At 44.6% G+C, this 26,210-nt stretch overlaps 1 protein-coding gene and 1 pseudogene across 1 annotated transcript in view; one reads left to right on the top strand and one right to left on the bottom strand.

Annotated features, from left to right (window-relative positions):
• The window catches only part of ZBTB1 (zinc finger and BTB domain containing 1), a 77,024-nt gene that overhangs the window by 35,501 nt on the left and 15,313 nt on the right, over window positions 1-26,210 (bottom strand).
• Window positions 3,284-6,512, top strand: LOC141961794 (uncharacterized; annotated as a pseudogene).

Genomic DNA, 26,210 nt, shown 5'->3' with positions numbered 1-26,210 from the left:
TGTTCTAGATGTCCTACACTCAGGATGCTGTTGAAGGCCTCTCCTTAGGTGATGCTGTAAACATCTTTACCTCTCCCCTCTGCTTCGTGGTGCTCCTACCGTGACGGTCCTGCCTGTTCTCTACGGAAAGGCCACCCCCTTTGCTAGTACATTTCCCAGCTGTGTTGTGCCTTCTCCCTGCAGAGTCCCCGTTGGTTCCTGGTTTTTCCCAGATATTCACTGTCTTCCCCTTTGCTCCAGCACAGCCGCTGGGACAGAAGTGTCGGCATTCCAGTAGTGCACCGAAGGCCCTTGAAATGCCCATATTAACGTCTGAGGTGTTAGGTGTTAATAGAGCCAGTACCTTCAACAGCTACAGGCTGAAATGTTTGGGGCTATGCAATTAGGGGAGTCAGCCACATTCAAAGATACCTGACCATCTTTTCTTGCATTTGTATAGCAACTTTATAAACTCAGAGAGAGTAAAGCAAGCACAGACACATGCCCTATACAAGCTGCAATACAGACAATATTTTACACACTTCATAACAACAGTAATGAATATTATGCCAGTTATAAATAAAATTATAGACAGACTCTTCTTGAGGTAACAGTTATACTGAACAGTGAAACACCTTTTTATAGTCATGAGTAGAATTAGTAAGATGCGTAACTGCAGCAGAATACAGATCAGCGTGTTTAGTCTGCTTACATCTCAATCTGGTTCGCTGTTGTCTGGGGGAAGTAAAAGAAATGAATATTTTTTTAAGCCATGCTGGCCCTAATTTGAAGGGTCTACTGCCTTGTTGCTTTGATTTGGTTAGTTTTTTTTTTCCTGGTTAATTCAGCTGGAAACATTAGGATTCCTAAAATGCTCAAATCTGAATACGAATGCCTGTTGCTGCTCTTCAGGTGAGCTTCCGCAAGGCTTAGATCCTTGTGCACGGTGCACCCTGTGGCCCATGAAGATTATTTCATATTTACTCATCTCCTTGTTGGTAAAAATTTTTCACCATTCCTGTAATGAGCCCAGAGCACCATTTCTTTACTCTCCACATACAAGCACTGTGTTCCATGGAAGGTCCTCTTCGGCTTGCAAATGATGATCACGGCAGCAGGGGGAATCGGGTCAGATGGATCTTTCTCATCGTCCTGTCCTTCCTCAGGGACCCTCTGTCCTCAGTTTTTAAGATTTTTTTTCACTTTGTACTCCAGATTCATTTTGTTTTCTCTTTTTTAGCATAACTTGATAGCTTAGCATTGTAACTGTCTGAAAACACGTTAAGTATCAGTTCACAAGTATACACTTCTAATTTTGAATTAAAAAATCTAAACAGTTTTTCACAGAATCTCTAGGATGCCTCATTTCGGAAAAGGAGCACTCCAGCACGTGAATAGCAAGTTCTGCAAACTCATTTCAGTGCAGCCCTTAACACCCGGCATCTGCCCCTTTTGGCTCTCTGCTCCATGAAAGGAGACCAAATTTGGTTTTGACAGGTGTAAATAGCAGTCACACGTGAGTTTTATAATACAGAGAGGAGTCCAAAACAACTTTCACTGCATGTTCTAATGTGAGTGCTTTGGTGTCTTTTGCGACTGCTGCAGTATGTCAAAAAAGCAAAGGTGGTGCCAGTTCAGATCTGGCACACGCAGTTCTGAGATTTTATGAAATCTTTTGCCGACCAGCTCTTCCTCATGTCTTCTTCAAACCTGGTTCTCTCAGTTGTTCAGAAGCTTAGCAGTCCCTATTTCACTACTGCCATGCAGAAAAGAAATGCAAGAAAAATATTAAAAGTCAGAAGCCCACACTCCAGTACTGTATTTGCTAGCATGATGTGGTCCCTCCCACCTCACGATGGTGTGGTTTTGCTCTAAATACCCATCCTTCAGTTATATTCAGAGCACCCACCACAGTCAGGAACTCTGTTTAAAAACCATACAGTTTATTTCCTTTAACCCCTACCCCACCAGAACACCACCTTAAACAATGTTCTGGTCTTGTTTCAGAGACTTCTGTTTCCTTCATTCTCCTCTGCCTTCCATGTTCAAAACAGCTAAAGATTTGCTGAAGAAAGACATCCCTTCCCAAGCCTCCCAGAAGTTATTTTTGATACTGTATGTGTTACTTTCCAGCAGTGGTTTATGGCTTGGCTTCGTGGATGCTCAAAAAATTGCACAAGTAGTATTTCCCCTCAGCCTGGGTTTCTCATAGCTTGGAACGCCCCCACCCTGGAACACTTCTTACTGCTTCACATCTGCCTCTGTTTGGGTGGGGATTTTTCCTCCCCTTGCCTAACTCAGAGGTAACTGTTATAGATTTACTTAAGCCCCTTCCCCAAATTCTTATTTTAGCTTAAATGCAGATAAATGATGTCACTATCTGCAGTTCCTCTAAGTCTCTTTCAACCAAACTAATCTATGACAAATATGAGCAGCTTCGTATCTGATGTGAACAGTCAAGAAATTGGAAACATTAAAGACAATCCTCAGGGATTTTTTCCCTTAGTACACTGACATCTTCCTCTGGATATGTAAATCACATTGTACAAAGTGGACAATTGTCCCGCTTCTGGCTAATTTACACTGGATGTTTCTGCGCACACTATGGCAGCCCAGGACGGAGTGGTTGTGTCTACACTGCAGAGCAGGAAAGGCTTCAGGGCTGCAGGTGAGGCCCGGTTTATCTGCTGTCTGCATTCCTTACCTGCCAGAGCATCCTCAAGGCCAGCTCAGGGCTGAATTTCCTGGCACGCCTTTGAGAGGGAAGCCTTGAGAGTGGTGCTCCGCACTTCAGGGCGCATTACAGGCTGCCCCGTGTGCCGTGTGGCCAGGCCCTCGCAGCAAGTGCCAGGCCCAGAATTGTCTGCATATTGCATCTGCCCTCTGTGCCATGTCCACACTTGATGGTGGGCAAAAAAAAGCAATCTGGGACAAATGGCTTTTACTTCCTGGCAGGATGGCGATGTGAACGTGGGGAAGCAGGTCTCAGGCAAACTGCGAACTTCAGAGTACTGCTGGTTCTGGCAGCAAGTCCAGGTGTCCACCTACTACATGCTTCAGATCTGGGAAGGGAATTCACTGGACTGATGCTGGTATCTCAAAGCAGTTCTTATTTGACCGGCTCAAAGGTCAGGAAATACCTTTTTTTGTTTGCAAGTGAACAAAGGAGAAGAAAAGGTATTCTAACTACAGTATGTGCAGGAACGTTATTTTTCCCCAGGCAACGTCAGTATTTAACATTGCTGGCCTGCATTTTACTGTCAGAGTTCTCCGTTATTTGCAGATCTTACACAGCTCACGCGGCATGACTGAGCTTCTTTACACCACCACCCTCAACTACACCAACTATGCTGTGTGGGACCACCTCTGAGTGGGGGAAGGTGGGTTGTCTGTGAATATTAAATTACATTTTTCCGATGAGGCTGCAAAAATACTGTTAATCAGTGCCAACTGCGGTGGTGTGGTCTACGTACAGAACTGTGAACACCACAGAACTGCTGGCATTAGTAATAGCTTTTAGCCCACAGTATGCGAGGTTAGAGGTAAAATGTTGTGCCCTCCTCCCAGGCTCTAAAATCCTCTAGCTACTCTAAAAACACAGAAGTTGTTTGAGGAATGCACAGCTGCAAGAGGATCTGCTTCCCTCTTCTCACTGTAAACTCTGCTCAACTGTAGAAACCTTTGAGCTTTTAAAATAGAAATGCGCGTATTTCCAGTTAGCCACCAGATGGAGCTCATACCCCCCATCACACCAACCCGGGAACATCTGCAAACTTAAAGCACTTCAGAGATGGGACAAAGGATGCAGTTTCTTCCACTTCATAAAAGTCAGAGGAAGTCTGTGATTAGCTGGATGTTTACAAATAAAAGGAGGATCTGGAGATAGATCAAAGATAACTCTCCAGATCTGGCATGATAGCGGGTTCCTCTACTAATAGCATCTGCATGGGCTTGACTGTTAACATGAAGTGGTTCAACTTGGTGTACCTTATCATGGATTAATAAAGCTTTAATAATGCTTAGCGCATTTATGAGAAGTCTGAAGATTCAGCCAGCTAAGGACCTGACACAACAGAAAACTAGCACCCCCCAGCTAACCACATCTTCAGGCTCCCCTTAAAAAAGAAGCACCCGCTGGCTACTGCTTCCCCCGACTTTCTGCAGTGGAAAGGGATTCAAGAAGCAAACATAAGCACCGTTCCAAAATCTGAAGGATGTAGTACTTCAAGCTTAGTAAACGGGAGCAGTAGCACTCAAATCTTCTCTAATGATCCAAGTAGCTTGGATGGTCCAATCATACCATACTTTTTACTGAGACGTCTATAGACCATCCAGGATTACAGGGACTTTGTCTAAGGGACTGTGTCAGCCATTTTGTCTCACCATTGGTGTTATGCCATTACACCCACCCACCCTGAGGGTGGTGTAAGATGGCAGCTCTCTGTTTCAGCACCACGCCATTTCACAGCCTGGGCTCTCCAAAGCTCTCGCCTGCCAAAGCTCTCTCGATTGCCATGCCTTCAAGTTCTCTCTCCTGTCCTGCCTTCTCGCTTTCACCTGCCGAAGCTTTCACCTGCCAAGCTCTCTCGCCTGCTGACACCTTTGCCTGCCGGCTTTCTCCCCATTGCCTGCACTGGGACCAGACCCGCAGAATTCTTCCCCATCGCCTACCAGGGGGTTGCCCCCATTGCCTGTAAAGGTTTCTCCATCGCCTGTGGGATCCCCCAACTTGCACCGGGCCAGCCCGATGGCTGGCGCGCCACTAGACACGTGGTGGCAGCACTCAGATCACCTGCAGGAACTGCCCCATCCCTGCACCGGGGCCAGTCCAATGGGACACCACTAGGCTCGTGGTGGTGGCAACCAGTATCGCTGCATCTCTTTTGTTGGCTTGCTTAAGTATTCTGACTTTTCCTTTCTTCTTGTTTCTGTCCTGTCGCTATTATCTGTTTGTTTCATGAAATAAACCTTACAAGGTTGTACAGCATCTTACCTCATTTGCATCTTAATCTCCCTCTTGGGATCGTTTAAGAACCCTCCCTGATATTGGATTGGGACATTTTAAATTGGCGTCACGGACAGGATGCTATAGATTAGAGTGCTGTAGGACCTTGCTGCGTTCAGTGCAACTCTCTCAGGATGAAATAACCCCCTTTTGTGTTATATTAAGGTGTGACCTCCTGAGAGTGAACAGGGGGTAAGAGTGGATAGTAAAATTACATTTGTGTAACATTAAAGCGTCGCCTCCTGAGACAGGAAGGAGGAAACTTGGATACTAAGGTGTGACCCTCTCAGGACAATAACCCCTTTGTGTTAGGAAAAGAATGGCCACCCAGAAGGCAGCCGATGCTTGTGATGATGTGTGCTTACGAGTTGAAGGAACAGATAAATTATATGATCTTTTGGAAGTGCACCGATCTTGGGACAAGATTGGGCGAAGAATCACTGGTTTGAACCAGAGTGTGGTGGATAGGATAAGAGTATTGCAGAAGGAAGCTAAGGTTAGGAGAGGGAAAGGAAGAGCTGTAATTTGTGCGGTGTTAGGAGCAAGTCTGGCAGCTGCGGTGGAAGAGAGAAAGCAGAAGTCTTGTCAAGCTGATACTGTAATAGACTCCCTGCAGGTGGTCATACAGACCCTGCAAGAACAATTGAAAGTAAACAATTGCTAGAGGAGGAAAGGAACCAAAATATAATATTAAAGGAGGAATTGAGGAATCAACTTTTGAAGGAGGCAGATTCACTGGCAGAGGTAGATTCAGAGAAGGGGATATGGCAAATTTATCACCAAGGAGATTTACAGAAGGTAAGAGAAACCATAGAAAGCCTCCCCCATATGTATCCGCTGGTTAAAACAGAGTATGTGTATGAGGACAATAGCAATGACTGTCCTCAGGCTATCACCAAAGAAGTACCATTTACAGCAACTGAATTAGCAAAGTTGAGAAAAGACTTTGCAAGGACTGCAAAGGAATCAGAGACAGAGTATGTGTGGAGAGTGTCTCTGTCAGGAGGGGATGGAATTTTGTTGTCAGAAAAAGAAGCAGAAGGATATTGGGACCCGGCTGTGTTTCTAACTACCAGCAGTCACCAAGCCCCATGGTCATTGACTCAGAAAGCTGCGTATTGGGCCGGAGGGCTCAACCCCTTGGAGAGGGGGGATCCTCTCGCTATAACAGGTATGGTAGATCAATTAGTGGAAAGTGTGCAGAAGGCGGCCTGTCTCCAAATGATGTATGATCGGGAGCTCAAGCCCAAGCAAGGCTCCCTGATGATGCCTGTAGACCCAGAAAAGGATGACTCTGCTGATATGGGGACTTCTTGACTCCCTGAAACCCACTGGGATTCAGTTACAAGGGAGGATTCAAAACACCCCCAATGGAGAAAGAATTACAGCCACTCTGGAGGGGATAGTGACCCCTGACCATAAGCAGTCAGGGAGAAAAGTATGGACATGGGGTGAGATAGCCCAGGAATTGATTCATTTTGGGAGAAAATATGGCTCCGTTGGTGGATCAAAGGATTCAAAGGACTGAAACCAGGGTTGTATGGGCTGCAGAGTGAGTTAGTGGGCAGCAACCATCGATGAGGAAGGGCCAAGGCTTGGAGTCACCCCGAAGTCGGAATTCTGGGAGAGAGAGGCCCCTAACTCAACAGGGACTGTGGCAGCCAGGGCTTCAGAAAGGCATTCCCCGGGACCTGATGGACAGTTTTCTGACCCAAAAATCAGAGCAACTTGTGCAGAAATGGTTAGGGCAAAGGGCCACTTTCAGACCAACCCCTGATGCTCCACCCTTGATAGACTTCAGCCAACTGGGGAAAAGAACGTGGAAGGAAACTAGACCTTCCCCCCCAGTGGTGAGAGGGGAGGCGGAGGATGGATGTTTGTAAGGCAACTCACCTGCAATACAAAAGGGAATTTACTGATTGCTGTTGCTGTAGGACCAAGGAAAAGACTAGTAACCTTTTTGATTGATACTGGGGCACAAATTAACCTCGCTAATGTGGACTGAATCAGAACAATGTGGAATCTCAATTCCATCTAGAAATCTAATTGTTTTAAATGGCTTGGGAAAAACACAGTCAGTACCTATGACTCTGGTGACACTATGGTTACCAGGAGAGGAAAACTCCATGAATACCATGGTGGCCGCAGGATCTTTTCAGATGAATCTTTTAGGTATTGATGTGTTAAAAGGCAGGCAGTGGCATGACACCCAGGGAAACTCGTAGTCTTTTGGCATTCCCCAGATCAGGCAAACGGTCAAAACGCCCCAGGCAGAGGTGTGCTTATTGCAAGTGGCATCTACCTTTCCCCCCTCCAAAATTACCAATGTGAAACCCTACCCTTTGCCATTAGCGGCCAGAGAAGGGATAGCCCCACTGATTGAGGATCTTGAACAATGGGGAATTCTAGTGTTTACCCATTCCCTGTATAATTCGTCAGTGTGGCTGGTACACAAACCTAATGGAAAATGGCTATTAACTGTTGACTATCGGTGTCTGAATGCAAACACTGGGCCCCTGACTGCAGCTGTACCTAACATAGCCGAATTAATTGCAACCATTCAAGAACAGGCCACCCCATCTTAGCAACTATTGATGTGAAAAACATGTTTTTATGGTTCCACTCCAAGAGAGTGATCAAAATCAGTTTTGCTGTCACTTGGGAAGGACAACAGTATACCTTTACCCGCTTGCCCCAGGGATATAAACACTGACCTACCCTGGCCCACCATGCCCGAGCACAGGAATTGGAAATAATTCTGTCAGAAGGAAAGATCATGTTCTACCAGTGTATCAATGGCACATTGATAGGAGGACATGTCATGGCCTCAGTGCAGATTATGCAGAATAAAATTATCAACCATCTGGAAGAAATAGGCCTTCAAATACCCAAGGAGAAAATACAAGCTCCCATCAGTGAGGCTAAGTTTCTAGGTATCTGGTGGAAAGAGGGTCAGTCTGTATTCCTCGGGACACCCTCTCAGCATTAGATCAGGTAAAGATCCCAGAAAATAAGAAAGAGGTGCAACATGCCTTAGGATTATTGGTCTTTTGGAGAAAGCATATCCTGGACCTTGCAATAATTGCACGACCCTTATATAATCTGTTGCAGAAAGGGGTGGCTTGGCTGTGGACTCTAGCCTACGATGAGGCATTGCAACTTTTGGTGTTTGAAGCTAGCACCCATCAAGCTTTGGGCCCTATCCGCCCCACTGACCCTGTTCAGATTGAATGGGTGTTTGCATGCTCAGGATTGTCAGCTCACTTCTGGCAAAAGGGACCAGATGGTCCTACCCACCCAACTGGGTTTTACTATAGGAGTTTTAAGGATGCTGAAAAATGGTATTCCAGTTGGGAAAAATGTCTGTTTGTAGTGAGTTTGGCTCTTAGAGAAGCAGAGCGAACCATACGCCAAGACCATCTAGTCTTAAGGAGACCCTTTAAGGTAATTTAGCCTGTGTTGGCAGGAACTCCTCTCTCTGATGGGGTGGCCCAAAGGGATACCATGAGGAGATGGTACGCTCAAAACCAAACATTATTGTAATGTTTTCACAGTCACTGAAGGTACCCCTAAGGTGTTAAACATACAGGAAGAAGTGGCAAACCTTCTGGAGAGGGATACTCCTCCTCCTTCAGTTGTCAGAACTGCCCCGCCCTTTTCAGAAGAATTGCAGAACATGACTTGTGGTTCACAGACACCTCTGCTAAGTGAGAGGGCAAACAGTGGAAGCGTCGGGCTGTAGCTATTAATGTGGATACCAAAAAGGAAATAATTACTGAGGGCGAGAGTAGTGCTCAAGTGGGGGAGTTGGTAGCAGTATGGAGTCTGTTCAATAGTGAAGAAAGCACAGGAACTCCAGTGTACATCTACACTGATTCATTTGCAGTATTCAAAGGTGCACAGAATGGCTCCCCTTCTGGGAACAGAACAACTGGAAGGTAAACCAGGTGCCAGTGTGGCAAAAGGAGAAATGGCATGAAATCTTAGATATTGTCAAACGTGGGGATTTTGTGATAGCATGGGTAGTGTCCCACCAGCAGGATGATACCCCTGCAAGCCAGTGGAATGGCAAAGCTGACAACCTAGCCTGGCTGGCTCCCCTGCAGAATGCACAAATAGCAGGGGATTGGGAACAGTTGCTAGAGTGGTTACATGTGAAAAGAAAATGCCCTGGGGCCAAGGACCTCTACTGTGAGGCCCAAGCCCGAGGCTGGCCAGTTACCAGAGAAGAATGTAAAACTTGTGTGTCTGCTTGTGAACAATGTTGTACCTGCTTAGAAAGACACCCCCTGGAAGGTGATCCCCTGCACTTAAGGGAAGGGAAGGGGCTATGGGAGGCCTGGCAAGTGGATTATATTGGCCCTTTCTGGAAATCAGAAGGGAAGCATTAAGGGCTGGTTGGGGTAGAGATAGTGTCTGGGCTATCCAAGCCCAGGCATTTACTAGAGCAACGGGGAGAAACACAATGAAAACTCCGAAGGGGTGGTTTGGCACCTTCCCCAAACTGCAGTCAATCCAGTCAGACAGTGGTTCCCAATTCACTGCCAAATTAGTCCAAGAGTGGGCATCTTAAGAGAGGATTTCATGGGTGTTCCATACTCCATATTATCCACAGGCAAACAGAATTATGGAAAGGACAAACGGCTTGTTAAAGCACTTCCTTAAGCCACATAAATTAGGATGGGCCGAGCGACTATGGGATGTAGTGACCAGCGTTAATAGTCGCTGGGGGGTAAGTGGATGCCCAAAGATCACAGCATTCTGTCCAAAAACTCCAAAAATCATGCCAGCGCCACATGGCCCTGACCACCCCAGTAATCTGTCTCATTCTCCAGGATAACCTGTCTTGGTCGAACTCCCCCGCAGTGGGCACGGTGCCACTGGTGTTGGACACACCCCTTAATAAATATACCTGAAAGGCAAAAGATGCCTGTGGAAAAAACTCCTAAGATGCACACTAGATGGATTGTTCCCTCTTTCTAACCCGAGAAGTGGATTTGTCTCGTTTCATTTTCAGGAGGAAGCAGGTGATCAAAGCCTGCAGCCGTGTCAATTATTTAGACCTTATATATATATATATATATATATATATATATATATATATATATATATGTATGTTTTAATTATCCTTAATTGCCTTTGTCTAAATTTGGAATAGAAGTTTCTAGGCCCAGATGACGCACATGCTTTAGGATAAGGGGCGCGAAAATCGATTTTCCCGCTGCGCCTGCTGACCCCAGCTCTGGGAGACCAGGGCAGCAGACCCCGCGGGCTGCCAGGGCCACAACCCCTCTGTGGTATCTTAACAGAATGTTAGCACTGATTTCAGTTCACCTTGTAGCCTTGGCCTTGTGGACCATTGACTTAATTGTTCTTTCAATACACAAAATGTCCACCATATAAACTGCCATCATCATCTTCTACTGATTCCTCACAGCCTTAAAATCAGTTTGTAGAAGGTCTTAGTTTTGTGGAGTTAGCTAAACATGACATATTTGTTAGAGATGTTGTTAGCTGTATGCTTGTTAGCTGAAAATACTCGTATTTGTTAAGGATATTGTTAACAACGTGTTTATTGACTGAAAATTTGCCAGTAAAGTTCTTTGTTACCGTATTGCGAGGTGTTTCTGCTCTTCCCTCTCTCTTTCTACCTCTGTCTTTTGTGCCACACGGGGTGCTGTCAGGGACACTGTCAGCCATTTTGTCTCGGCATTGCTGTTACGGCATTCAACCCCCCCCACCCCCCCCGAGACGCAGGGGCAGAGGGATGGGCTTGCGGACACCCTTCCTCCCCCTCCTCCTCCTCCTCCTCCTCCTCCTCTCACGTCCCTCCCCGCTCCGCGGCCGCACGGAGCCGGCGAGCGGCGGCCTTCAGGAGCGCGGGGGATGAGGCGGGAGGGGCCGCGCCCCGCGCTCGCAGCTCGCCTCCCAGCGTTTGTCACTCCCGAAAGTTCAGCGGAACGCTGCGGGCCGCGTCCCAGCCGGCCGCCCGCTGGTGGCGAATTTACCCTTATTTGGTCGCGAGGCGGCAGAAATTCCACCCCCCGTCTCCACACACGCGCTCCCCTCCTTCCAGCCTCCCCCGGGCAGGGCAGGGCGAACCGGCCGCCGAGCCGCCCCTCCCGCCGCCGCCACCCCCGGCCCTGAGTGACTTCGCGCCCTCCCGCCGTGGCAGAGGCAAAGTGCCGCGGCGAGCGAAGGCGGAGGCAGGTTTCAGCCCTATTTTGTCGGAACTTGGCAGGCTGGCAGTCGCCCTTGGCGCACGTCCCCCGGCCTCGCCCCTCGCCCGGCCGCCCTGAAGCGGCGGAGCTGCTGTCGCCGCTGCTGTTGGTACCGAGGAGGTAGGGCGCCTGCCCCGGCAGCGGAAGGCTGGCTATGGCATCTAGCTTTCCCCTCCGAAAGAAATAGTTGAGGGGATGGGCAGCCCTGTTGCTGCGTCTTTCTGCGTGGTGACCATTCTTGAAACGCCTCCAAATTTTCTTCTGTTGTGCTAATGTAAAATGTCGTCACGCCTACATTTAGCAAAAGCTACAAAGCTATTAACTCGGGGCTAGGAGAGTGCTTTGAAAATACATTAAACATGAAAATCTGCTGTGGTTCCTCCAAATTATTCCTCCTTACTTGGAGACAAACACTTCAAAATATTGCAGTTCTAGTAAGGAGAGCAAAATAGCATGCTGCGATCTTTTTTCCGTGGAAGGCTTAGTGAGTAACTCCTCTTGGACACCTCCTCTAAAAGTGCAGCTGAAAGTCTGCTACCCAGAGACCTTACGTGGATTAAGGATTAAATACGCTGTATGCTGAAATCATCTTTCATTCATTTTGTCCCCAGCCTTCAGCATTAGGCTACAGCAGCCCTCACAGAAAACGTTACGGCTTTTCCCAGGATGGTTTGTGTTCATGCAGTTAGTAAAGATACTGGAATCCCGTTCAAAAACCTCCTTGTTTCAGCTAGTGTAGTTTTCAGAGGCTTTTTACAAGACATGAGGATTCCATCTCTTTTGGGTAGTGTGTCTGTATGTAGTTTTGAGATTGAAGATGTTCAGTGTCTGATGGCAAATACCGTACATGCTTAAATAATTATTATTCTTCTGCATATCCCGGTCTTTTCTCGCGTGGGTTCTGACCTTGGAGAAATCCAAAAGAAGTCAATAGAATCCAAAAGGAGTCAATGGAAAATGGAAACCCTCAGCTCGCTCTGGCTCCAACAGGAGCTGCTCTGTATATACTGTATGCATATTTCTGTGATGGGAAGGCTGTCGGTTTCTCCTGTAGTTAGTTAGAGCAGGGACTGATTCATCACGGAACTATCTCTTCCTGCAATTCACTGCTACTTCATTTGGTTGATTGTATAATATGGAGCAAGGAGAAATGCCAGAGCCGTACAAAGAGAGTTGGCTGAAAAACTCCGTTTCAGCTGAAAAGTTGTTATTTATTTGTATCCTCGTGAGGGCTGTCCCTTAGGAGCACTAGTAAAGCACAAGAACCCTGTTTGGATAGCAGCAGTACAAACCCTGTTATTTCAGAGTCAAGAGAAGATTACTACCTCAAAAATGTGTGTACAGATACAAGAGATGGAGAGCACGAATGGACTAAGAAATAACACGGCATTGATGAACACAGTAACCAGTCTCTGCAGCAAAATGAATTTGATACCTCATTTAAGTGTAGCTGTGAGCAAACAGGTTTTATCAGATTTAGAAGAGACATTTCACTAATTTGGCCCAAAGATTTAGCTGCGTGTTTTATCAGCCCAGGCACAAAATAAGTTCAACAGCTCCCGATAAAACTTGTTTGGGGTTTCCTTGACCCAATAACTCGTGTGGCCTCAATATGGTTGTGCTGATAGCCAGATGTCTGATAACCTGCTAAAGAGGTGTTTGCATTGACTGGATTATTGCTTACCCTGATAACACTCCCTCAGTCCTATTTATTTCATCATTTGAATTGTTGTTTTGCTGGAGTAAATTTGGGAAAAGATCTTGGAGGAATGTATGGGCATATCATTTTGATGCTAATGGTGTAAATGACACCCTCATGGCCATTCTCAGGACAAATCAAAAGCTCTGTAGACTCAGGCTACCAAATAGTTCGTTTAGCCTGTTGCAGAAGTATTTCTTTTCCAGTTGAGCAAGCAGGTGCTGTTTTCTTCTTGTACAACGATATGTATAGGCCTGAGCTGCTTTTTAAGCTTTTGCTCCTCATCAGAAGTTCACGTGAGGTTCTTGCCATCGTCTCTCATCTCTTATCAAGGTCCTTAGAGAAGGTCCAGTCAAACTAGAGGGAGCAGCCTCTAAAACCTCATTAGACTTACTCTCTTCTCAGCAGAGCTATTACAGGCCGGCTTTTTGTCAGCAGTTCTCCAAGAGTTGCAGCACAGTTTGTGAACCAACGCATCTACGCAGTCATCCTCTCATATGGGAAGAGCCACATGATTTTCTTTTATGTTGCTTCATATGCAGTCATATTATAGGTGAGCCAAACAGACTGGTTCTGAAATTAAAGAGTGAGCTTTATGGGGAGGACTTCAGCACAAGTTTGATTTTCCCTTTAACAAAATGTTTGCTGGTATTCCCCATCCTGAATCTGTAAGCCGTATTTTCATAGTCACTTCCAGAACAGCCAGTCGGTGCCTCTGGAAGTAGCAGGCCTCTTTCTGATCATTTATTTTGTGTTTAGGATCAATAATGCACCATGTCTCCTGTTTGGCAGCGTTATGTAATGTGCTCTAGGCTATTCTCCATTACACCACCCAGCCAGAAATGAAGATGATATTTAGATGTTTTTCTGCAGTGAAGCAAGGGCTCAGTATCTAGAGCAGAACTGAGCATTCAGCTCTTTATCTTGAAAAAAGCAAGATTTTTGCCCACATATTTCATAATGCATTGCAGTATAAAAGCAGGAGTGAACTGGTTTTATACATGCAATATACATATGAAACAAGCTACAGTTTGATCAGAGATCAGCCACTTGGACCATTAAAGCTGTCAAGTTGAAATGCAGTGGTCTTTTCAGGTTGGGCAGTCAGAAGATCCTGGACCTTAAGTTCTCGTACCCATTTCCCTCATATCTCTAAGGGCCTCTGTCAGCCATTTTGTCTCTGCATTGCTGTGACACCATTACTCCCTCTGAGCCGCAGGGTGGTGTAAGATGGCAGCAATCTGTTTCAGCCCCACGCCGTTTCATAGGCCGGGCCTCGATGTCCCGTTGCCAGGAGGACAAAATCCACCCAGAGCTGGAAAAGCTGCGGGTGCGCGCAGGGACGGGGCACGAGGGCGACGTGCGGAAGCCAAGGCCGACCCTCGCCTCGGTACGAGCACTGTGGACACAGGGGTACGGGCACGTGGGGAACACAGGGTGGCGAATGTGCGACTGAGCTCTGTGGCAACGAGCGAACTAGTGGTGGGGGCTGTGTGAAAGGGGCTGCGTGCGCCGCTTTGGGTAAGCTTCTTGCTTGCGGCACTTTTCGCTTGCCTTTGCTGTATCGCTCTCCGGAGCTCTCGCTTGCCGAAGCCTCTCGTCTGCCGCAGCCTTTCGCTGGCCGGAGCTCCTCGCTTGCTTTCTCTCCGTCGCCTACAGGAGATTCTCCATTGCCTCTGGGATTCCTCCCATCACCCGCACCGAGAGCGAACCAGCGGAACACCACCAGGTTAGAGGTGGTGGTAACAAGTATTGCTGCATCTCTTTTGTTGGCTTGCTTAGGTATTCTGACTTTTGCTTTTTCCTTCTTCATGTCCTATCGCTATTATCTTTATTTTGTAGAATAAAGCTTCAAAGGTTTGCACGGCATCTGACCTCGTTTGCATCTTAATCTCGCTCTTGGGATCATTTAAGAACCCTCCCCGATATTGGATCTGGACAATATCCATTTCCCTAGTACGACTATCCAGAAAACTGCATCAGCCAGATTGTATTGGTGAGGAGAAATGAATTATTTTATGCTACAGCAATCACTTTGGAAAAGTCTAAGCAACAGCTGTTCTAAGAACAAATAATACTTTGTCATAATACATTTTCATCACTGAAATTCTTCATCTCATCTCTATTTGTGACTGTATGTCTAGAATGAGAACAGATTCTTCTGACAAGGTGCTGTTGTGTTAAAAATCGTATTGTATGTGGGGGGAACTAGAACTGGTCTGTGTTACTTTGTCTTCGTAGAACTCTACTTTTTGCACACAGATGCTCCTTGTTAATTTGCAAGGCAGCCACAATACATGATGCTTCTTAAATAAGTGTTCCTTTGTTTTTGTGAATAACAAACTGAAGTTCTGCAAATCAGTAGAAGATGTTTTTGGCAAATTACGCAAATGCATGGTCAGTAATATGGAAATACTCAGAACAGCAGAATACAGGGCCCAGTAATTTGGTACTGCCAAACCAGAACTTCAAAATCATGAGACAGATCTCCTAAAATTTTCAATTTAGTTTAAAAATATGAGCTTAAAAAACATGTGGCTTTATTCACCTTCTGGCTTTTTAATCTTTAGCATAAATTCAGATGACACTTCTAGGATTTTCCATCTAATTAGCAGAGCTCATTTTTTTAAATAAATAAACTAGCTGATTACACCGTCTCACAACCAAAACCAGGCTGCCTCAGACTGATTAGAGTCAATAAAATTATGGAAGTTGTCAACACCGATTAAACTAACGCTTGATTTTTCAAGGAATAATTATTTTATAATTAAGTGGTTTTAAAGCACATTTATTTACATAGACTTCTGACAGTTTGCTGAGGGGTGATTAGAAGCTGAGGTTAGTGTCACTAGTGCTAGCTAGATAAACTGGTGCGCTGTGCATTTTAGGCGGTCAGTTCTTTACTTTCCTGTAACTGCAGCCTCCTTTCCTCGCAGGCAGTGCCAGCTCTCCTGGCAGTAATAAATAAGGGACTTTAAAGCAGACAGTTTGCAAGGAATCACAGATTCAGAGCTCAAGGGCCTCAATAGGCCATTTGTGTCGAACCAGAATCTCCTTTCTTACAACCTAAGGCAATTATTTCTATTCCTATCGATTGTGGCGATGAAAAAAAGTTATTCCATTTTTTTTTTGTGACTGGCTTTTATATCCATGAAAGTCATCATGTTTCCCCTCTACCATCTCTTCTGTAAGAGGATCTAAAATCATTCAGTCTGTGCTCAGATGTTTTCTCGGTTTTGAGACATTCTCACTGCTCTCTCCTGGATTCTCTGCATGCAACTTCTATCTTAGGTTTCAACGCCCATGATCAAAACTGGAGACACTACTAGCTCATACCGTAGCAGTTCTGAAGGAGCAGGCTATACTCCAGTTTAGACATTACAGTTTTTACCTTTATTTGCAACAGCATGATGTTGCAGACTCATTTTCAGAAGCTGATCCAGAGCAACAGCTTGAATCCTTTCAATTAAGCAGCCGTTCCTTTGCTTCCACAGCTAATGTGTCCAGCTTACACTTGTTCCTATTAAATAACATCTCACATTTTCAGATCATGTTTGCACCTTGCCAGGACTATTTTGAATTCTAATCTTCTGTTCTAGGATACTTGAAGTCAGACTCTGCTTGATCTTGTTTGAAGATATCAGAAGGATACTCTACATGGTCCGGAGGGTGAATAAATGAAAACAGAGAATTTTGTCTAGAACTGCTGTGAATGGGGTTAAACAACATACTGTAATTATTGGCAGTAACTGTGAAACTGGAAAATGATGATGAGTCTTAAGGGAAATGGTGTACTGTAACCACAGGCAAAGACCAATACTTCATACTCAGAGATCAGTATAATTTGATTAATCTCTCAGATGCACTTAAATGCTTAGTGTGAAGCATTTTAATAATCATTGAACTGTAGCAGTGCTGTAAATTTCTCTGATTTTCTCAGTCCTATGATTATTTGATTTTACTTATCCCAGTTTTCTCTCTTGACCTTCTTAGCAGGTGAATGGGAGAAACATGGGAGCAGATGAAGCAGGTGATACCGGGAACTTCACCCTGTTGCCAGGACTGTTATTAACTGACATAGGACATGGAATTAAATGAGAGTAATAAGCAGATTTGTAAGAATATTTTATTAAAGGTACGGTATCAAAGCACAGAATAAGCTTTAAAGATGATGAAAACTAACCTGGAATGTCTCCATTGATACTCTACGTAGACTGCAAATAATTGCAAAGTTACCGAACAGTCACGGCCTGTTCTAGATGTCCTACACTCAGGATGCTGTTGAAGGCCTCTCCTTAGGTGATGCTGTAAACATCTTTACCTCTCCCCTCTGCTTCGTGGTGCTCCTACCGTGACGGTCCTGCCTGTTCTCTACGGAAAGGCCACCCCCTTTGCTAGTACATTTCCCAGCTGTGTTGTGCCTTCTCCCTGCAGAGTCCCCGTTGGTTCCTGGTTTTTCCCAGATATTCACTGTCTTCCCCTTTGCTCCAGCACAGCCGCTGGGACAGAAGTGTCGGCATTCCAGTAGTGCACCGAAGGCCCTTGAAATGCCCATATTAATGTCTGAGGTGTTAGGTGTTAATAGAGCCAGTACCTTCAACAGCTACAGGCTGAAATGTTTGGGGCTATGCAATTAGGGGAGTCAGCCACATTCAAAGATACCTGACCATCTTTTCTTGCATTTGTATAGCAACTTTATAAACTCAGAGAGAGTAAAGCAAGCACAGACACATGCCCTATACAAGCTGCAATACAGACAATATTTTACACACTTCATAACAACAGTAATGAATATTATGCCAGTTATAAATAAAATTATAGACAGACTCTTCTTGAGGTAACAGTTATACTGAACAGTGAAACACCTTTTTATAGTCATGAGTAGAATTAGTAAGATGCGTAACTGCAGCAGAATACAGATCAGCGTGTTTAGTCTGCTTACATCTCAATCTGGTTCGCTGTTGTCTGGGGGAAGTAAAAGAAATGAGTATTTTTTTAAGCCATGCTGGCCCTAATTTGAAGGGTCTACTGCCTTGTTGCTTTGATTTGGTTAGGGTTTTTTTTTCCTGGTTAATTCAGCTGGAAACATTAGGATTCCTAAAATGCTCAAATCTGAATACGAATGCCTGTTGCTGCTCTTCAGGTGAGCTTCCGCAAGGCTTAGATCCTTGTGCACGGTGCACCCTGTGGCCCATGAAGATTATTTCATATTTACTCATCTCCTTGTTGGTAAAAATTTTTCACCATTCCTGTAATGAGCCCAGAGCACCATTTCTTTACTCTCCACATACAAGCACTGTGTTCCATGGAAGGTCCTCTTCGGCTTGCAAATGATGATCACGGCAGCAGGGGGAATCGGGTCAGATGGATCTTTCTCATCGTCCTGTCCTTCCTCAGGGACCCTCTGTCCTCAGTTTTTAAGATTTTTTTTCACTTTGTACTCCAGATTCATTTTGTTTTCTCTTTTTTAGCATAACTTGATAGCTTAGCATTGTAACTGTCTGAAAACACGTTAAGTATCAGTTCACAAGTATACACTTCTAATTTTGAATTAAAAAATCTAAACAGTTTTTCACAGAATCTCTAGGATGCCTCATTTCGGAAAAGGAGCACTCCAGCACGTGAATAGCAAGTTCTGCAAACTCATTTCAGTGCAGCCCTTAACACCCGGCATCTGCCTCTTTTGGCTCTCTGCTCCATGAAAGGAGACCAAATTTGGTTTTGACAGGTGTAAATAGCAGTCACACGTGAGTTTTATAATACAGAGAGGAGTCCAAAACAACTTTCACTGCATGTTCTAATGTGAGTGCTTTGGTGTCTTTTGCGACTGCTGCAGTATGTCAAAAAAGCAAAGGTGGTGCCAGTTCAGATCTGGCACACGCAGTTCTGAGATTTTATGAAATCTTTTGCCGACCAGCTCTTCCTCATGTCTTCTTCAAACCTGGTTCTCTCAGTTGTTCAGAAGCTTAGCAGTCCCTATTTCACTACTGCCATGCAGAAAAGAAATGCAAGAAAAATATTAAAAGTCAGAAGCCCACACTCCAGTACTGTATTTGCTAGCATGATGTGGTCCCTCCCACCTCACGATGGTGTGGTTTTGCTCTAAATAACCCATCCTTCAGTTATATTCAGAGCACCCACCACAGTCAGGAACTCTGTTTGAAAACCATACAGTTTATTTCCTTTAACCCCTACCCCACCAGAACACCACCTTAAACAATGTTCTGGTCTTGTTTCAGAGACTTCTGTTTCCTTCATTCTCCTCTGCCTTCCATGTTCAAAACAGCTAAAGATTTGCTGAAGAAAGACATCCCTTCCCAAGCCTCCCAGAAGTTATTTTTGATACTGTATGTGTTACTTTCCAGCAGTGGTTTATGGCTTGGCTTCGTGGATGCTCAAAAAATTGCACAAGTAGTATTTCCCCTCAGCCTGGGTTTCTCATAGCTTGGAACGCCCCCACCCTGGAACACTTCTTACTGCTTCACATCTGCCTCTGTTTGGGTGGGGATTTTTCCTCCCCTTGCCTAACTCAGAGGTAACTGTTATAGATTTACTTAAGCCCCTTCCCCAAATTCTTATTTTAGCTTAAATGCAGATAAATGATGTCACTATCTGCAGTTCCTCTAAGTCTCTTTCAACCAAACTAATCTATGACAAATATGAGCAGCTTCGTATCTGATGTGAACAGTCAAGAAATTGGAAACATTAAAGACAATCCTCAGGGATTTTTTCCCTTAGTACACTGACATCTTCCTCTGGATATGTAAATCACATTGTACAAAGTGGACAATTGTCCCGCTTCTGGCTAATTTACACTGGATGTTTCTGCGCACACTATGGCAGCCCAGGACGGAGTGGTTGTGTCTACACTGCAGAGCAGGAAAGGCTTCAGGGCTGCAGGTGAGGCCCGGTTTATCTGCTGTCTGCATTCCTTACCTGCCAGAGCATCCTCAAGGCCAGCTCAGGGCTGAATTTCCTGGCACGCCTTTGAGAGGGAAGCCTTGAGAGTGGTGCTCCGCACTTCAGGGCGCATTACAGGCTGCCCCGTGTGCCGTGTGGCCAGGCCCTCGCAGCAAGTGCCAGGCCCAGAATTGTCTGCATATTGCATCTGCCCTCTGTGCCATGTCCACACTTGATGGTGGGCAAAAAAAAGCAATCTGGGACAAATGGCTTTTACTTCCTGGCAGGATGGCGATGTGAACGTGGGGAAGCAGGTCTCGGGCAAACTGCGAACTTCAGAGTACTGCTGGTTCTGGCAGCAAGTCCAGGTGTCCACCTACTACATGCTTCAGATCTGGGAAGGGAATTCACTGGACTGATGCTGGTATCTCAAAGCAGTTCTTATTTGACCGGCTCAAAGGTCAGGAAATACCTTTTTTTGTTTGCAAGTGAACAAAGGAGAAGAAAAGGTATTCTAACTACAGGATGTGCAGTTATTTTTCCCCAGGCAACGTCAGTATTTAACATTGCTGGCCTGCATTTTACTGTCAGAGTTCTCCGTTATTTGCAGATCTTACACAGCTCACGCGGCATGACTGAGCTTCTTTACACCACCACCCTCAACTACACCAACTATGCTGTGTGGGACCACCTCTGAGTGGGGGAAGGTGGGTTGTCTGTGAATATTAAATTACATTTTTCCGATGAGGCTGCAAAAATACTGTTAATCAGTGCCAACTGCGGTGGTGTGGTCTACGTACAGAACTGTGAACACCACAGAACTGCTGGCATTAGTAATAGCTTTTAGCCCACAGTATGCGAGGTTAGAGGTAAAATGTTGTGCCCTCCTCCCAGGCTCTAAAATCCTCTAGCTACTCTAAAAACACAGAAGTTGTTTGAGGAATGCACAGCTGCAAGAGGATCTGCTTCCCTCTTCTCACTGTAAACTCTGCTCAACTGTAGAAACCTTTGAGCTTTTAAAATAGAAATGCGCGTATTTCCAGTTAGCCACCAGATGGAGCTCATACCCCCCATCACACCAACCCGGGAACATCTGCAAACTTAAAGCACTTCAGAGATGGGACAAAGGATGCAGTTTCTTCCACTTCATAAAAGTCAGAGGAAGTCTGTGATTAGCTGGATGTTTACAAATAAAAGGAGGATCTGGAGATAGATCAAAGATAACTCTCCAGATCTGGCATGATAGCGGGTTCCTCTACTAATAGCATCTGCATGGGCTTGACTGTTAACATGAAGTGGTTCAACTTGGTGTACCTTATCATGGATTAATAAAGCTTTAATAATGCTTAGCGCATTTATGAGAAGTCTGAAGATTCAGCCAGCTAAGGACCTGACACAACAGAAAACTAGCACCCCCCAGCTAACCACATCTTCAGGCTCCCCTTAAAAAAGAAGCACCCGCCTGCAGTGGAAACGGAATCAAGCACCGTTCCAAAATCTGAAGGATGTAGTACTCCAAGCTTAGTAAACGGGAGCAGTAGCACTCAAATCTTCTCTAATGATCCAAGTAGCTTGGATGGTCCAATCATACCATACTTTTTACTGAGACGTCTATAGACCATCCAGGATTACAGGGACCTTGGCACAGCCCCAGTGACTGGGGTGAAAAGCAGATCTGAGATAAAAGATTGTGGTGTGTGAAATACACTGAGTTAATGTATATTTGTTTTAAGAGACATCTTTGTTCTGACTCTGTGTAACAAACCAACATAGCTTGTGAGGTCTGGAAGGCCACAGACTATTCCTATGTTCATAGTAGTGCTCTGTTTGAAGCTAGTATTTTTATTTGGGGTCTAAGCCACACTGAACTCGATCAAATAAACATTCTCCAAAGGAAACTGCCTTTGAACTATTTAACTATTTGCACAGCAAGCTAAAGCTTGTAAAACTGTAACAATTACTGCAAGAGTTCTTGTGTCTTAATTGACTTATTTCTCAGGTTTTAAATTACTCTTCCTTGGGACCTCTGTCTTTTCTGGCAGAACTGTCCATGTTAGGATCAGCCAGTAAAATCTAAGTGAAACACAACCCTGTCTGAAAGCTGACTAGGTGGGGCTAATCCTCATACTTCCACGGATGCAGACAGTGCCAGTGTCATGTTTTACAGCCTATTTAAGTGTACACAAATTAATCTACCTGACAGCAGCACAGCTCAGAGATCCAAGCTCTCTCCTGGGCTGTGGGACATACTGAGACAATTTCTTTGTCAGTTCCAAGGGATCCTACCCTGTATTTCCTCCTTCTACAATACTACTGTATCTATCCTTTTCCTGAAGGATTATTCTAGATTTCATCTCTTAAAATGTTTCCATTCTGTATAAATAATTAAATAACCAACAGCTAGAAACCAGAACCTCAGTAGTTTGGTAGTCTGGACTCTTTTACCAGTAGGCACCAGTACTAACCCTACAGGCAGGGAAGAAACAGAGGCACCATCTTTAGCATCCTGACTAAATCCTCTAATGATGACTTATGTAAAAGGAAGGAGCATAACCGATACCAGAAGTCTGGTGTATGTATTGCCAAAACCAAAAGTAATCTATGGTATTCAGCAAAGTCTATTTTTAGGCAGCATATCTGCATTTCCACAAACTTTCATGGTCTTGGGGCTTTTGCCATGGAGAGAAGGACATTATATTATTTCTCCCATTCATTTTCTGGGGAGTCAGAAGCAGAAGTCCCTCTGGTGACCATCCCCAATGTAGTGGGATGGTTACCTAAAAAAGGAGAGAATAGGTATTACTGATTTGTGTAGGTTCAACGGAACATGTGAGAACTATTAAAAAGGGCAAGTTCTTAGCCCTAGTCATTGCTTTAAAACAGAAAGAAAGCACATCTTCCCATTTCAGAAAACAGAAGGCAAACAGAAGAGCCAAAAGGATGAATTGTTAAAATAGCAACCTTGTCATCAGAGGAAATGGAGGAGAAGAGATGAGGAAAGAGTGATTTTTGCATCTTTCATGTTGGCAACACTGCTGGTGCAGAGACCTTGGCAATTGCTGACACAGGTGGCACTTTGCCTGACAGACAGGTTGACAAACCAAGAATTTGCAGACAGTCCTGATTTCCAGTGGATTTCCCACAATCCACACCAACTTCCAGGATTTGGAGGCCTTTAAGGAATGCTCTCTTCTCATTCCTGTCAGGAGTCTTGGGATGTCTACAGAACCACAAGACATGCTTATCTGAGATCATTTCTTATTTGCAACCAAAAAAAATACACCCCAAAATCTCACTGATGCAAATCACAGCTCACTTTGAGTAAGAACAATAGTAGCATCAGGACTTCATCAGAGAGGGAAGTTCTTCAACAGCTCTGAAACGGATAATTTTTTTTTTCTCCCATAGGAAATGCTAGATGCAGCATTAGTTTTGTGGTTGTAGCTGCAGGAAGATTTATTATAGTTTTAGTACGCCAGAAGGCACAGGAAAGGATTAAACCTTTTTTATTTTCTTATAAGAGAATCAAAGATACTGACCACTTCTGAAATTCTGAGTTCTTGGGGTGAGGTGTGCCACGCTAGCTACACAGAACAAACAGTCAAAATCTGGCCTTGGACTGTGCTGATTTCCCAATCTCATAATTTTGTTACCTTGAATACATTAATATGAAACTTTCAAAACATTTTCAACTACTTTTGTATAGGGAATTGTGCACAAATTACAAAACCAGTTGCTCTAAAAGCATGATGCACGATATTGTTTTCCTATGACTTAAATAAAAAAACCAAACCCTACAAGACATATGAGGGCAAAAATGACCCAAAGAAAGATCCAATAGCACTTCTCTTGTAAAGTTGGCACTGGTCATTCAAATACATGAAAAGGAACATGGGCTGTTTGCTTCAGGGCTGAATATTTATAGTCACGATGAACTGACTCCCTAGTCATGAGCTCTGTTGCCCTGTAACAAATTAAGGTTTGCGTTTCTGCATGAAAAATTAAAATCACAATGAACTCCAGAATTTTAGAAGGGACTGTAAAACTGGCAAAGACACTTAATTTATAAAATGTGTCCTGTTTTTTGGCATCTTCCCACTTCAAAATTTCAGCCTACTAACATGTCTCAAGAATACACTGCACAGCAATATTTTAGAAATTTTTTGGGGAGAAAACACAGAAAACTGGTTTATAGCCGAGAACTACAGAAACATCAGCTTTTAAAAATACGTTCCTAATTTTTATCCTTCAACAGACTTTATAAAGTCAAATTAGTCATGCTTCATCTTGTAGGTCTTTAAGTCTGTGACAAGCATCAAAGTGAGAATTAGGGAAGCTGGAATATTTGAATTTTAACCCTTTCAGATTAGGAAGCACTTAAATGTCAGAAGCAGGTACACAGGGATAGTAACAGATACTGCTAGCATGTCCTTAACTTACATGAGGAATTATCCCAAGCTTTCAATATTAGACCAAAAATGAGATGGCCGTCTCCTCTTAGTGTGACACTCAGAAAAGCCCACGTTGTGAGCGGTGAGGGACACAGGGCAGGAGAGCAGGGGCCCAGCTGTCGAGTGTGTGGGCAGCACAGCTGCATCTGGGTGCACAGCTGGAAGGCTCGAAGACCAGGGGATGGTGGGAGCCATTCCTGGTGCTTGGCCAGACAAGGGGCCCAGCTCGTTCCTGGCCTTGGGCCAGGCCAACCACAGGAACCCAGTGGTGCCGTGCACTACACAGCCTAAGAAAGCTCCAGAGCGTATCAGAGGGTGAGCTGAATGCAGGAAGGTTTCCAGTTCTCATAAAGAGGGCAGATAGATAGCCTAGATGTGTCTCATTTGTATATAAGAGGCTGGGCTGTCTTTTTTTTCCTTATCAGGGGATAGATGAACGTCAGAGTTCAGCTTCCATGAGGATGGTTGGGAGAGACAGAAACAGGGTTAAGCTCCAGATGCGCTTTGAGTTCTGGCACACCTCGTTTAAGCAAACAAGCCCCCTCGCAGCAACTCATTTCCCCCACCCTTCCCCCCCACCCCCAACACCCCCCAACACCCTTTTCTATTGTGCTAGCAGGAGACCTGACACAGAGCCAGAGAGGGAAGCACAGGGGCGAACTGGTCCAGCCAAAAAATAGCCCCACAGGGAAGTAAAAAAAAAGACCGTTGTTTGATTCAGTTCATTGTGAAGCCACATAAACATGTACTTTTGGACCACAGAGAGGGTGGCACACATGGGATATGAGAGCTGAAACTAGGTGGGGAGGAGGAAAGGGGCTGCCAGGGGTCAAGGTGGCACTGCCTTCAGCAGCAAACCAACAGGCAAGATACTCTCAATGGTTTAGCACTAGCGTGTTCAAATACAATAGTGTAGCCAAAGTATTCACTTTTATAACAACACATTTTTAATAAATTCTCCAGGGCAGTACATTTTCTGGTTTCAGCTTTGAATAAAATATATGCTGAATTGTATTTTTTCCATTAACTTAAAATATTAAACAGACAATTCCCCTAATAAAAACATAAATTCTTAGAATTCTGTGATATTCTAATCTATTCAAATCAAGATTCCTCCACAGACCTGTTGGCTACAAATACCATTATACACAAATGTAAATACTCTTTGAATTAACAAGTTGCCAGTAAGCATTTACAAGTGTATATATATATTAACATTTGAAACGTCTCCTCTGAAACTAAAAAAGCAGCTCAACAGCTTTTGTGATATTTTAAAGCTCATTACAGGTCTTCATGAATTCCCTCTTTTTAACTTTTAGTAAATCCTGAAAGCTAAGAGCTAGGCTGGCTACTTATAAATTATTTTCAGGGTTGCAGCCCACACCACTGCCAAAATGAGGAAAACAACAGAACAGAGAGAGGTCCTTCAAAAATAAGAATAGCAAATAACCTAAAAATATAAGTCAAAGCATCCAGCAAGTCTTTTTCTTTCTGGCTATGCCTTGTGCACTGTGATACGCTTAGACCTCAAAGACCCTTAAGTGCTTTTACACTCTAACAGTCCATGTAGTGCAGTAAGGAGATGCAAAGGAACTGTGTTATGATGACTGAGAAGTACAAACTTCTGAGAGGAAACAGAACTTTAAGTGAAGTTATTTTGCTTCCCTTTCACTATCTTTCAAGTAACAGCAAGACTTCTAGGATATTGTAACTGCAATTGGTTTTTTTTCAGGTCTTTCTTTTAATCTCCACAGTGATTTTATCATGGTAGGAGCACTGCAATGCCATAATTTCACTCCCCTGCACGCTGTCCCATCCTGGGGAGAACACCTCAGGAGTGAGCAGCCCCAGGCTGCCTCAGCACCCACCCATTCTTCCCCTTCACAGCAGCCAAATTCCTCCTGTCACTCCAGTCCTTTTCTTCAGTGGTCCCATGCTGCTCCCCTGTATGCTTT

The sequence above is a fragment of the Athene noctua genome, chromosome 6 (genome assembly GCF_965140245.1).
Source record: "Athene noctua chromosome 6, bAthNoc1.hap1.1, whole genome shotgun sequence".
Classification (NCBI taxonomy): Eukaryota; Metazoa; Chordata; class Aves; order Strigiformes; family Strigidae; genus Athene; species Athene noctua.
The sequence above is the reverse complement of the archived record's forward strand: the minus strand, read 5'-3'. Positions and strand labels throughout refer to the sequence as shown.